Source organism: Betta splendens, chromosome 4, assembly GCF_900634795.4.
Source record: "Betta splendens chromosome 4, fBetSpl5.4, whole genome shotgun sequence".
NCBI lineage: Eukaryota > Metazoa > Chordata > Actinopteri > Anabantiformes > Osphronemidae > Betta > Betta splendens.
Window position 1 is genome coordinate 2,968,512 of NC_040884.2, and position 14,571 is coordinate 2,983,082.

The window sequence follows — 14,571 nt, forward strand, 5'->3', positions numbered from 1 at the left end:
GCTGTAAATATTGTGCTGAGACCCAGAAATCTGACCACACAGAGGAGACTGATTAGTCACTATTATGACTGATGTGGTCATTAAGGCGCAATGAAAACAAATGGGGCTAAACTCTAAGTGGGCAGAGGGCAACGTAAACACGTCTAATAAGGAAGGAAAACTTATAATTGAATTAAAGCTGCATTAATGTGAGTCCCTCACTGAGGCAGTCATGATTAATGTGGCGCCCGCCTGGCGCCACCACAGACAGCTGAGCTGCCGGTGAGCGAGCGAGGAGTCACTAGCACCGCCCCCCCCCCGAAGGACGAAACGCACGGAGGTGAGAGGAAACGAACGCTGGCAACGCAGGCAGGAGGTGGAGCAGTCACAGCTACGCTACGGCGCAGCCTCGCTTCCCAGACATGATGCTTATTTACTAATTAGCAACAGCAAATGTGTTTGGAAGGAAACATTATTCTGACTGGGTCACATTCTCTATTAGCGAGGAAATGTTGTAAATCAACAGAACAGTGAAGTCACATCAGTGAAATGTTCACAGATAATGTGTTTCCAGTTTAATTTACTTTCAAATGAGTTTTATTTATATGGCGCCAACATCTCAAAGCACCTTACAAAACAAAAAGCTCACAGAGACCTACAGAAATGAATCAATACGCTTTAATTAAAACTTTTAATTTTACCAAATAACTACATTATTATTAGCAAAAGCAAAGAGGAAAAGTCCCACATTAGAGGAAGAAAGAACCAGGCTCAAAGTGGGCGAAAATCTGCCTCGACTGGTAGCGAACAGCAGCCAGAGGCATGAAGACGCAGAGCTCTGGGTCCAGTGTAACCAGTAGAAAAGAACAGCGTGAAGAGAAGAACACAGGGAAGCAATGTTCTGTCAGCAACACCTTTAAGCAAGGCACTCCAGAGCCGGGAGCGTGTGCTGTATTTACTATCAGCAACCAGTGCAGCGCTGTTTGCTGTGATAAGGCTCCGGCTCAGTTTAAGGTGAGCGACAGGTCCAGTTTTACTAAGTGATGGTCCTGTGGCCGGTCGATGGCTCAGATTGAACATCTCTGCTTGGGCACGTCTCAAATTCAGCCCCTGAGCAAAGCCGGAGCGAGCCCAGTGCCGCGCTGTCATAGTTACGGCTCTCGCCCATCTCCAGCCATGCTTCCCTAGCGTAGCGTTGTGCCACAACCTCACATGATGTGGTTTTCTAGCTCACGCTCTCTGCTGTCGGGTCGACTTCACTGTGTGTTAATTGATGTTTTACTTATTTCCGCTCTCGCTCACCTGTCGGCGGTGGGACTAATTCGGTGGCTGTGCTTGCACCGTGTTCCTGTGGCGCATGCAGAGGACGTAAGGCAGGATTAGCATTCATTAGGAGCCGTTTTTCAGGCCACCCTGTGAGTGCGAGTGTGCTGGACTCGCTCCTTTTATTTCTGTTTTGTCTCCATCACCTCCTGAGGGAAATATCTGTCTCTTCAGCTGCTAAATGCTCCGCTGTGTCCACCAGGCTGCCACTGAATGAATGGGATGTTGTTAATATTGTGTATACTTGATACTTGTGTAATTTATGTTTACATGTTTTATTCTTTATCAGGCTGATCGTGGGTTTCAATGTAGAAAACCTGGAATTATGGCTCATGTTTTTACTCTATGAATAATTGATTTTGGTGTCCTGCTTTGACGCAGGCGCCCTCAGCTAACGCTGGCATTCCAGCTTCTGACCTTTGATGCGGTTTTTAATGTTCTTCCTCTTGAAATTTTAAAAAGAAAAAAAGCCCCCGAGCGCTTGTTACCGCCACCTGAACGCATCACGCGCCGTATTGGTGACTGCGCTGTCATTCCGTATCTGCCTTTTCGCTGCTGGTGATCAGCAGCGTTGGGCCGAGCGAGTCGCTGCCAGACCGCATCTCCTGAATGTCGCGCTCGTGCCCCGTCTGCAGAGGCACGAAGGACCTTGTCGTGGCAGTTCGCATCAACAGCTGCTTAAATTGCTCCATGTGATGTGGAAACACAGCCTGGCTGTGGAGCGCATCCCTGGAATTAAAGCTGCAGGTGTTTATTCGACTCTAACGTGAGGGTTGGGTTCCTCTTTTGTCTCCTCTGAACGGGAACTAATTCTGAACACTCACATGTTTACAGAAATCAGCTTTATAAGTAACGCTGGTCTGTCTGATATCTGGAAAGTGCTCCTTTTGCTGGTCATATATATGCTGAAGATTAGCCAACTTAAAATATGTAGGCTATTATAATGGGAAAGAAGAACATATTCAGCTATAATATCTAGTGTCTGGACTTTGACCTGTGTCACCCTCAATAAGCTCAGCCCAGCAGGGAGTCGGGAATAATGAGCTCCAGTCGTCTGCCTGAGCTCACGTGCAGGGCTTTGACGCGAGTCTCGTCTCCTTCAGAAACATCAGTGTGAAAAACAGGGTTTGTACTGAGCAAAGCTCAAGATCAATTTCAAAAAGAATATCCCAGTTACCCAACATAGCGATGAGTCTATTAACTGTTGAGTTCTGGGTAAATGGTGCCAACTGGAGAAATATAGGCTAAGTGTTACGTGTGGGGGCAAACGCGAACTGCTCACCATGAGCGGCCGAACTGGGCTGCTACGGCCTACGAACAAGACTGGACCTAAACCCCCCGTGCACAGAACTAATAATCAACACTAAACAAAAGGAAAGGCAACCTAAGGCGCCGCAGGTGCAGGATACCAAATAACTACACAACTAACACACAGAGCTAAACTGAAAATCACTGTAGTGCAGAAGAAAACTAATCAATAAATCAGAACCTAAAAGCACCCAACAAACATATGGACAAACACACACACACACACACAGCCTGGATAAACCTGGATAAAGAGCATGCAACGAGGCACAAGAACACAACTGGGCTTCGTAACAGTGGACAAGGAACCAACAAAGACTGCACAAACTGAGGCCTTAAATACAGGACAAGACAGGTGAATCACAGGAAATCACAGGACAGAACACAGAAAACTAAAAGGAAGCCGGCGCCCCCTGGTGGCGTGGACGCCGAGTCAGTAAAGTCAAGTAAAACTACTAACTGCAGCATTGAGGTGACTGTATCACACTCCAGCTGTGAGATCCGACTGAACCTGAGTCTGCACAACAAGCCTCCTGCCTTCTGGGAAATATGTCTGATGAAGTGCATCTGTTTGTCATCAGCGCATTGCACCTCTGCCTGAAACATGTGTAGAGTAACGATCACCTGCTTGAAGAGAGAGAGGGGGAAAGAGAAGCGAGAGCATGCACTAAATTCCTCATCCCAGTCTGAACATGTATTGAGCTCTCTATTCCCTGAGCTTTTGATCCCGTCAGCTCTGAGCGGAAGGGTCACCGGATGAACGCTTTGGACCCGGCTCCTCCACTGGGACGGAACCTCGACCTCAAAGGGAAACCCCAACCCCGGGTCCTGAGGGAGCGAGGACAGACTGCCTATCAAGGGCTTATCAAGCCTCAGAGAGTTATATACACAGTCAGGCCTGTGAGGATTGGTATTAAAAGAGGAGAGGTAGGAGCGAGAGCTGGAGCGGAGCGATGGGAGGTGGAGGGAGTGATGGGTCAGGAAGGGGGGCTGGCTCAGAGGGAGAGAATAAAGGGGATTAGTCTTAGATTAGATGAGCTCCATTGTCATACAGCTACACATTTCTTTGTCTCCTTAATCAGCTTCTCGCCCTCGTTTTGAAAACAGAGACTAAGGGAGAATTGTTGGGATAAGTTTTAATTTTATTCCAGGAGTATAAACAACAAAGGGGCCATTGGATTTTCATTAGAGGCCCTGATGCTCATCAACTAATTCAATATGTTTGTGGAGCGTCACAGAGGTTTGGCAGATCACGCCGCCACCTCTGAAAGCCAGACACTTATGGTTGTTGACAGGTCACAACAACAACAACAACAATACAAAGCCTCTCTGGCCACTTCATTAGCTGCAACTGTACAGAGCTGCAAATGAATGAGCTGATGTGAAAAGTCACCTGGAACCGGACCGATGCCTTGGTGGTTTAGACATCCTGCTTACTGTTCTGTCTGGCTTGAATTCCACCTATAGACAGACTTCAGCTGACCCATGAGATCAAACACATGATAATAACCAAAGGGGTGTGTGTGTGTGTGTGTGTGTGTGTTTACTGGTCTAGTAATGAAGAGCAGGACAACCAGCAAAATGCTGCTTATGGGCAGGAGAAGCTTCCAGCTGTGTTTAGCAGCTACTCTAAACGATGTCTGATGATGTCTGTTGTAGATACCGTCATGTGGTGCCTTCCACCTGTGGGGTCCACTCCTGGTTCCTAATGGCCACAGTCATGCTTGTTACAGTATGCAACCATCATAATCTTAGCTGCTGCTTACGCTAAATAGTAGCATGAGGAATAAATGGATAGTGAAAGGAAGTTTGGAAACCATTCACACACAGATCGACCCTGAAGCTACATTACATCCTTTTAACTGCCTGTTTATTATGTTGGAGCTGGAAACTAAGGATTCTGTTTTTTCATGTAGAAGCATTTAAAGTCTTACTTGCATATTTTTGGGAAGCTTCTGTAACTTTAGATTGCACTTTCATGATGACACACAAACTTGTTTCCCTGTGTGACCATGAAAAAAGAGGTGCAGCCAAAGAACACGGATGCACAGGAAGCTCCCTTTCATCCAGCACAAAGAACATCCGGCTGGTCCAAAAGACGCAATCAGAACTGTATTCTGGCCTATTATATCATCGCTCCAGAAGGGAAATAGAAGAGACCAGCCGGAGAAAAAAAGATGCCTTACAGATACACAGATGTGAACATCAAATTGCATCAGTATCAAGGCTGGAGGAGTGGAGGCCTGCGAGTCCCGTGGGGATTTAAAGAGACTGTTTTAGTAGCAAAGGGAAAACAAACATTCTCCTTGTGAATAAGGGAGCGCACCGAGCTCAAAATAGCCACATCAGCGCTCGTCTCTTCTCTCCAACACGAGAAGGATCCTGCTGGGGCTCTGGATCGTCTCTGCAAACTGATCCGAGCTTTGAATGTTTTAATGAGGCAGCAAATCAAAGTTGACCAAAAAGTGTCAAACGCGTCTTTGGCAGTTACAACAATAGCCTGTCCCAGCGTGTTTCCGCTGGCTTGCTGGAGGGTTCGGGGTCTTCCAGAGCTCGCTGAGCTTAATCCAATGCTAACCGAGGCAGTCACACCAGAAAACCTTATACGCCTACACTGCAGCTTTATTCCTGAAAAGCCTTTTATACTTGAAGAGTCTGTCTTGCGTATTTGTGTAGTTTATCCTTCAGGCCACATTCTTTGTCGTTGGTTTATGGTTTATCGTAAATAGATTGTCAAATACTGTATGAATGGGAAAAAAGGCTTTAAAATCCACACGATAAAGGCAGTTAGACACACTGTTAAATTACAAATAACAGAAAGTGATTATTGATGAATATTATCATTATTTCATTAGTCTGCTTCAACAAGAGATGGACACCTGCAGCTTAATGTTTCCAAGACAGACTCCTCCCAGCATCACCACCAAAATTCAATTTAAAACAAATTCTCCCCTCACACGGTTTAAAAATACCCATTTTTAAAGATTATATATCTTCACAGGTGAACAACAAATACATGCTGTTTGGTAGAGGTGGTGTTTAAGCAATTTATTTAAATGAATAATTACAAGGCAACATTTTGACAAAACACAAGCACTCACACTAATAATTTCACACTGTGTCACGTTTATCTCTTATTAGTGGTTAATTGATACCTGCTGCAAACGTAATCAGCAGAAGAAGAAAGCAACACAAACTGTCAGATGTCAGGAATAATAAATACATTACTTCTTGTTTACTTCAAAAAGTTTCATTAAACTATTGCAGCCTTGGAGTTGGCTTAAAATGAAAACACAGTGCTGAAAAGCAGGTGGACATGGCTGGAATGAGGATTTGAAATATTTACAGACCAAAGGTGCAGACGGGCGCTAAAGGTCTGTTCTGACGCAAGTAAGTAATTTAAATTAATATAAAACATCAAATCACATTCCCATCATCAATAATACTTTGTCCATCAGTCAGTCTTCCATTTGGAGGCCTTGCAGAAACTCAATCACATTAAACGCTGGTAAAACTGCGTGTTTCAATTTTAAAAGTGCCCGTTGCAAAGAATGAACTTGACCAAAGGTCCGAGTGAGCGAGCTGTTAATACGCACAGGACGGTCGGGCGTGACGGGGCCACTGCACCCAGTCCGACTTCAGCACCTCAGCTCCTCCTCTACAGAGACGGCAGAGCTAATGGGAGCCAATATGGGCCAATGCTTAATGCATGAGGGACGCTACTCTAAACTAATGGCTTCTGCAAAGTGCAAAAAAGCAGGCCAGACGAGGAGAAAGAGCAGTACGAGGCAGCAGCGAGGGAGACGGGGGGGGCGAGAGAGAAAAAGAGCAGTCGGAAGCAGCGTGAGTACAGGTGGTGAGTGAGGACGTGGAGTAACCACATATCTGTTCTGATAAATAGCTGCTATTTGGAATTTCAGACTCGGTTGTCGAGAACCTTTCACAGATGATGATGATCGGCTCATATTTGGCTCCAGTCGCTTTGCATCCGCAGCAGTTGGTTTCTCGCCTCTTTGAAATCATGTTGTTTGTCTGGCTGTTTCTACCTAGAACATCACCTTCGGTTGCGTCAGGGAGGTCTACAGGTTGCCACACGCCCCCCCCGCCCCCCCCACCTTCTTAGTGATGCATCTCCACAACAATCCCCTGTTCTGCCCATATCTGAAGGTCTCAGGCTTCTCAGAGGTGAAGGTTGACGCCGTGTGCATGTCTGTGTCGCATCTCTAGTGGAAGAGTAAAGAGTAAAGAGTAAAGAGTGGGCGTCTGACAGATTACCCGGGTTAGAACCCTCGTCGCTGGCGCCGAGCCAGAGAAAGCGACGGTTCTGGCTGCGCTGGGGGCCCAGAGGAGGTGCGGGACACGTTCATGACTCAAACTAAATGACTTTAAGGAAACCTTTTTACACAGCAGCATTCATCAAGTGTTAATGAACAGCTGAAAGGGTACAAATGCAAATGCAGCGTCTGGGAATGGAGGGAGAGAGACACACGAAGGGATGGAGAGAGAGAGAGAGAGAGAGAGAGAGAGAGAGCGAGAGACAGAGCGGAGTGGGGGAAAAGGAAACCATCATCGCAGAGATGAATGAGGGCGGTGGCAGCAGCCCTCCGGCGGCCACTCAGTCACTCAGACAGGCTTCTGTGGCCCTAACTTCATTATCATGACACAGTCACATCAACACAGTCCTTCAGATAAGAGCATGGCAGACTCGGCTTTAGAAAGGATCAGTTTAACTGGTCGGGGCTCAGTGGCTCGTCACAGATAGAGGGGAATGCTTCATGTCCACCCAGGCTTTACAAACCTGTCAAGACTTCCGGTTCGCTGTGTGGAAATTTTGACATAGTGCATGTCAGGGTTATGGAGAGTGGCTGCAAAGAATAAAAAGCAACAGTCAGGTCCTAAGAAATACCGACTTTAAGCCGTTTTATAGTCTGTAAATGCTGCATGGGAAATAGACAGGTACAGTGGGGACGAAGCATGCGGTTAATGCCAGTGAGACGGGTCCGTCCAGCAGAACCGACCCGGCAGGACGTGGCTGGAGGTGAGAACTGAACAATCATCCTACATGAGCTTTGTTCTCACAAGGAAACTGCCTCGTTCACAGATATTAAACAGGTTAGAAAGTGGTTTGTGGAGACGTCGTTAAAGCAAACTTTTTAGATTTAGAGGATACAGAAATGTAGAACCTACTTTACAGGTGGGACAGAAAAGCCCCCTTCTTGGTTTGGGTAAACCCATTTCAATGTGCTGTCGATGCTGCCCCCTCTTCGGAGTGTGTGCAACACACGTTTTCAGTATTTGTCTCAGATCCACCTGGCATCCTTCAAAGAACGTGGTGCCAACAAACATGGCCTCGAGCCTCGAGCTGTGCTATTTATCATAATTTAAATTCATATCCAATTGTGTATCTTTGTCGATTTTGTCCCTTGGCTAATTTTGCTTTACATTGATTCCTACGCTCGTGGGCAATTTGCTGCAATCAGCGTTGGACCCCGTGCCCAGTTTTGATGGATGAGGTGCTGTGGCCTCCTGCGCGTTTGGCCCTAACAGGTGATGCTGCAACACGTGAAAGCACCTCCGAACGGCGACCACTCATCTCAGCAGCAATGGGCTGTGAAGTGGGCTTAATGCGGTCAACAGGGAGGTTTTCAAAAAGGTTAATCAACAGGAAATACAGCCGCACCGTTGCTTTGTGTTGCACATTTTTATGGAAGGATAACAAACATGAAGCTAATGAGGGGAAATAGTTGCAGTGCTGATAGCAAAGCTATAAAATGTGAGGCCAAAGATACATTTTGCAGTTAATTGAAATGTGGGAGGTGGGAATATAAAAAAGGTTCATATCAAATATTTATGCTGCAAATTAGCCTCCTCTCAAATGTGAATGAGAACAGTGAATAAAATATGCATGAGAGGAAAAGGTCATTAGGAAACAACATACATCATTTTAGCGCACGGGGAGAGAGTCGTGGACATTCACCGAATATATTACAAGTAACGACTGTGGAGCATTAAAGTAAATAAAACATTAAATGTGCAGAAGCCACAGACGCAGTGGAGAGGATGCAGAGAGAACCCATACACGTTAGTTATCAAAGTGACCTTTACTAATACCAGAAATGGGGGATTGTGACGAAGCTACCGCTCAAATTAGTGAGGCGAGCATGAAGCCAGAAAAGGTTATCTCAGAAGATGGAGCCGCCCTGGAGCTGGTGAGCGCGTGCTGATTACAGCTGCTTACAGTGATGCTGGGCCTCTCTCTTCACCCCTTTGCTGATGGCTTTGCTTTTGCTGCTCATGTTAGGAGACGCCGCGGCGGCGCGGGGCTTAGGAGGCTTATGCTGAAGTTCCAGTTCTTACCGTGACTCATGGTGACGCTCCTTAGCGACGTACGCTATCACGCACGTTTCCTGTCATGACAGAGTGACTCAAAGATGCTCAGTTGTAGCGCTGTTCAACAAGCCCGGCTTCACATGCGCCGGTGGTCAAAAGGGAAAGGGACTCAGGGATGAGTCATTGAGTCATTGCTTTGCTGCTTAAATGCTATCACTTTGGGTTCTGTTGTGTGCTTTAGAGTCTTAGAGTTTTTTTGTCGCATATTTCATATATTGTTCATGAATTTCTGCATAAAATCTGAGCTGCTAAGAGATTTCATCCAAACCTCACACAACATCGCTCCTCAGACACCAGTTGGCTCCTGGCACTTTTTTTGGGGCTGCAGACAATGAGCTCATGGGCTGAATCTAAGCTGAGCAATCTCTCCAATCCTGGTCTTAGTTGCCCTTAGCTTTGGTGAAACCTGCACATCTGCTAATACTCTCAAAAGATTTACTATTGTGCTTAATCTCATATTTATATCGCAGGCTGGTAAATAAGTGTTACATAAAAGGAAGGATTTTAAGCTCAGAATGAATTCCTTGGCCCAGGGAGGGATTTATTGTAATTGTGGCTTGTTCACAATTTGACCTCAGAACCACTACATCAGGTCAAACATCAGTCAAGTGTGTTTGAGGCTTTGGTAGAAAATACCTGGAGCAGAGGCAGAAAGTGGTGAGTATTTAAAATTCACTTGACTTAAACACCTTGTGACCTTTAGCTGAAACATTTGCACTGTTAAAAGCAGACAATGAAAGACTCAGAACATGCTGAAATCAGACCCAGCACAGTAAATGTCATTGTTTAGTAGAGGGCCTCACTCTCTGTAACAGTAGGTTTGATTGTTGAAGACCACAGAGCAGTACTTAATCCTGCCAAGATGTCCTGACTTTCATATTAGAACCATTCATATTAAATATTCACAGGACAGTAAAAAGGCCTAAAACACTAGAATCTGAGACTTAAAGCCAAGTCCATATACCTTTAATGCTATAGGACTATGCAGGTCTCACGTCACCTTTCTGGCTGACGAATAACTGGAAAATATTCAAACACATGCAGGTTCAGTCCCGTTACGCATCAGAAAGCGGCTGGTTGTCACGTCCATGAGCTTCTGACAGCTCAGATGAGCTGTGTTTTTTTGTGTCACAAAAAAAGTCAAATCTTCTGAAGCAGTAAGACGAGCTGATCCTCTAATCAGCGATTACTGCAAGGCTGAGGGACAGAAGGAAGAGAAGCTCTGCAGCGTGTCACAAAGCATTTACATACACAAACCAGACCCTGAGTATCCCCTCACGCCAGAAAGAGCCAGCACATCGGAGGGAATCACCTAAAGGGCATTTGCTTTTTGGGAATTATTAGAAATTGATGTTTTGAAAACTACAGTATTTATCCAGAGACATAACTGGTCCTTGTCCTGGTTCCTGTCAATCACTCGCTGACTTGTTGTGCTCGATATAAAACCTGTCTCTATCCTTTAACACATTTGTCCTTGTTTTGGAAAAACATGGTAATAGTCTCTGCAGTCTATATCCAGATTCCAGCTAACTAATGACACTTTGTGATCCCAGATGTAAAATGACACATTCTTGCAGTCAGACATGACAACAACAGCATAAATGAGGCACAGCCTCCACAGAGACTCCAAGAAAAAAGCCCAGGCAACAACATCAACAAAAAGAAGGAGAGCTTCCCCAAAGGACAGGGCTGGCGACGCTCGTCCTGTCACTCACAGCTACTGTACTTACCGACGGGAAGAGAACCAGCGTGGGGGAAACAGTATCCAACTAGTACAGAGGTGCCGGTGCACACCAAGGGCGAGTGGCCCATCACACATTTACTGTCAACAGGCAGTAAGGGGGAGGCTTAGTAATGAACCTTGAGGACCGTTCAATGCTTTTTGTTCACTTTGCTTTTATGCGAAAAACAGTGTTAAATGTCAGAATTAATTGTGGCATTGACTTAAGGTGAGTTTTACCTATAAACGAGCCACTGGAAATGATTAGTCTAAGTGGAGCCTCCACGTCACGTAAGCCCCAATTATACTGTTGTAAAAGCTGCTCATGCTTCTTTATCTGAAGTGCAGATCAACAGCTGGGCTGCTGAAACAAAGTCAGTTGGTCGTTTATTCAGCGCATGAAGCTACGAGGATGATCCGTTGTTATGAATCTAGGGAGGAGCCATCACCTAAAGAATTCATCCCTACTTAAAGTATGTGAAGCAAAACTAAAAGGCAGAAAAAGCAGAATACCGTCAATCACCAACACAAAAGTAAAACTTAGAACTTTATTATTGATTAATAAAAAAATAAATCTGAAGAATAAAAAAAAAATCCCACCCCCCATGAGTTATGATTTGTGTACAGCCGCAAAACCTCAGCCACACAAGCTGCATTGCATTGCTTTTATAAATGCAAACATCATGACCCATCTTGCAAAAGCAGTTCTCTACCTGTCCTCTGCCCTTATAAACTCAAAAGTGGGTGTTAGTTCCTGAGACTTACAGTACAGTACATGTTATATGAGTCAAGCTTTTAATTTAGTCGCCTCAAACTGCCTGTAATGATTAATGATTACTAACAGGAGAACATATGTTTAAATATTGTAAATAGCTTCTTGAGATAATTAAATCCCACTAAACAACCCAAAAAAGTATCAAATAAAGCATCATTTGAAACCCTGAGCAGCACTAAAGTGGCTTGGCAGCAGACAACTTTAATAGGAATATGGCTTACTGCTACATGAATGTCATTTGAATACCGATGCAAAACAACAACAACAACAGGAGCAGAACACATGCACTGCTACACAATGGAAGCAACCTGCAGCCCACTGCGCCAGAAATGGCATCAAAGAAGAAGAAGCAGACACGACAGAATAACAGACAGATCTCCTGTAAAGCTGCTCCGCTTCCGCACGTCATTATTAAAGCGCCGGGTTTGTTTCCCGAGCTTTATCCAGTCATGCACCATGTGTTATGTGAATCAATAAGCAGAGAGAACAATGACATCAGCGTTGGGGGTTTATTGAAGATTCACGTTTCCTTAACTGTAATAAAATAATCACATCCTAATGCACCAGTCAAGGAGCCAAAAAGTCACTGCTCCAGACTGATATATATTTTACACCAGTGGCCGCTGAGGCAGAACAGTCAGAGATCATCGCTGCCGACCCAGCACGAGGACACCTCTGCAGCGTGTCCTCAGCTGATCTCACTGCAGAAGCAACGTCCCCGCTGAGATCAGCGACCATGAATGGACCCTCGAGTCAGACCCTGACCTGTGGGGCCACAGCCCAACGATTCTCATCGCTGAGGTTTGTGACACGAATTCTGATCAGACATAGACGCCGAGCTGCTGCAGAGACACAGAAGGCCTGCGATACACAAGAACATTTCCAGAAAGGTTTATTTCCATGTAAAATATACGATGAGGGCTTTGTAAACACACATTTACCATGAACCACTCTACTGTGGTGTAAACAACCAAATCAAATCAAATGTAGTTACAACAGCAAACATGTCTTCAATCTACAAATTCACATTTGCCAATGCTGATGAAACCTGAAGGAGAGGCTGAGGGAGTTTCAGGCTGCGAAGCTCTGAGGGAGGACACCAGCTTGCTACAGCACAGCGATGCCAGTTTAAAGGAGGCTGATGCTGTGTCAGGTAAACAGGAGCCATTTATATGATGAAAAGAAAGCAGCCCTTTCCATCTTCCCCTCATTAAATTGAAGAGTGGGACCGCGCTCTGTCACAAAGCTGCCAGAGACAAACAGAAAGGGCCACTGGGAAAGTGCTGAGGCGCTGGCGTGGACACGGCCGCCTGGGGCAGAGCAGGGCGGGTCCACTGCTGCCTCTGGAGGCCTCACATCTGCCAGAATTAGAACGAGATACGACTGCCCTGAATGGGGGATTTATTCTGAATGTCTGGCTGCTCACAGGTGTTATTCTGTCATTTCTAAAAGATTTAAATAATTGAACAGAACTGTCAGGCTTTTAAGCATTTCATGCATTTGCTGCCTCTGCAGAGCAGAGAATCTAAGCAGATTTTCCCAGGCTCTCATAATCATGAGCTGCCGTTTGTGGACACAGCTTACAGCAAAATCACGGGAAAGAAACGACTTTCTACCATCTGAAATATTAAAATATTTATAATAATAAACTGCATTGGACGTAAACACTGAAGACATCCAAACCAAAGACAGTGTGAAATGACACTGTGAGCCAAGCAGACTGAAGGCCATCTGTGCTGTGTTCAGGGACAATCGAGCGTGTGGGTCCTCCATGACTCGAAGTTTTCATACTGATACAATACAACACTACATTACAACAGAAAAGGTCTAATTAGTTTAATAATAATTAGCTTCTTTATAATGTTTTACTTTACTGAATCCGATTTTATTCAGTAAACTAAGCTCTACCTTCAGCTTGTTTCCACTTAGTTTTATTAGGAAGGTCGACCAGAACTGCTGCATTTACAGTTCTCTATGATTTTATTTTAACAAGAAAATTTGTGTTTACATATTTGCTCCTGTGATCTTTAGTCCAAGCCCAGCTCATCGTAAATGTCAATACTGATGCTCAACAGGTGCCGAGAAGCTGCTTAATGAGCACTCCAGGGTCAAGAGTTAACAATAAATAAGCCTTCACGTTGATCCGTCATGAAGCGAAAGCTCATTAACAAACAGTAATGGACACTATCATCTAATTCCTCTTGATCTTTCTCACTTTGGCGTGTGTGATTGGGTTTTTTAAAGGGAATTGATGAGAAGTCCTGAAGGGCAGGTGGAGTTTGGGAGGCTCTCTTTGGTAGCAGGACCGCATCTTTGAAGTGAGCCTTTTAACAGAATGCCCCGAGGCCTGCACCCGTTCATTAAAGGTAAGGAACATCTATTTTTAATGTTACCAGAACTCTGTCAACAAAGAATCCTTTTGATGTGCATTAAAGCAGCCAGGCCTTGATTCCCAAAATATAAATGGGCCGAGGAGCCGCTGCCTTCGCTATATTACATCATTACACATGAAGAAGCAGTTTTATGCAGCCATACGGTCATTTTCATAAATTCATGCACAGGCGTTTCTTTTTTTACTATTTTGAGATGAAAGTGATTTTAAAACGAACAGGCAGAAATAAAAGAACTCACCAAAAATCATCATTTATTGAAAACATTTGCTTCACTAAAGAACACTGTCTTCCGGTCTCTCAGAATCAACAGTGTGGAGGCTCGGCCCCCACTTCGGTCCGGTGTTACATATTTCAACAGCTGTTGCAGGGGTTGCCTGTTTCTTATAGTTGGTGCCACAGTCGGGTTCCTCTGAGGATAAACTAAACTAAATATATTCGGTGATAGCTTCATCACCAGGCTGATACAGTACTTTATAATCCCAATTACTGTAAAACTCAGTTCTCATCCACGTCAGCTGTACTCTTAGAGGTAATCAGCCAGCTTCAGTGTGGATGGGACATAATGAACAGGCTGCCTGGCCACTCCTCAGTTGACTGTAACATTATTAATCATTATCTTGGAGTATAATCAAGGCTTAAGATGTCACACATGGTAAACATCGGCCTGTTAGCGTTGTCATTGCCAG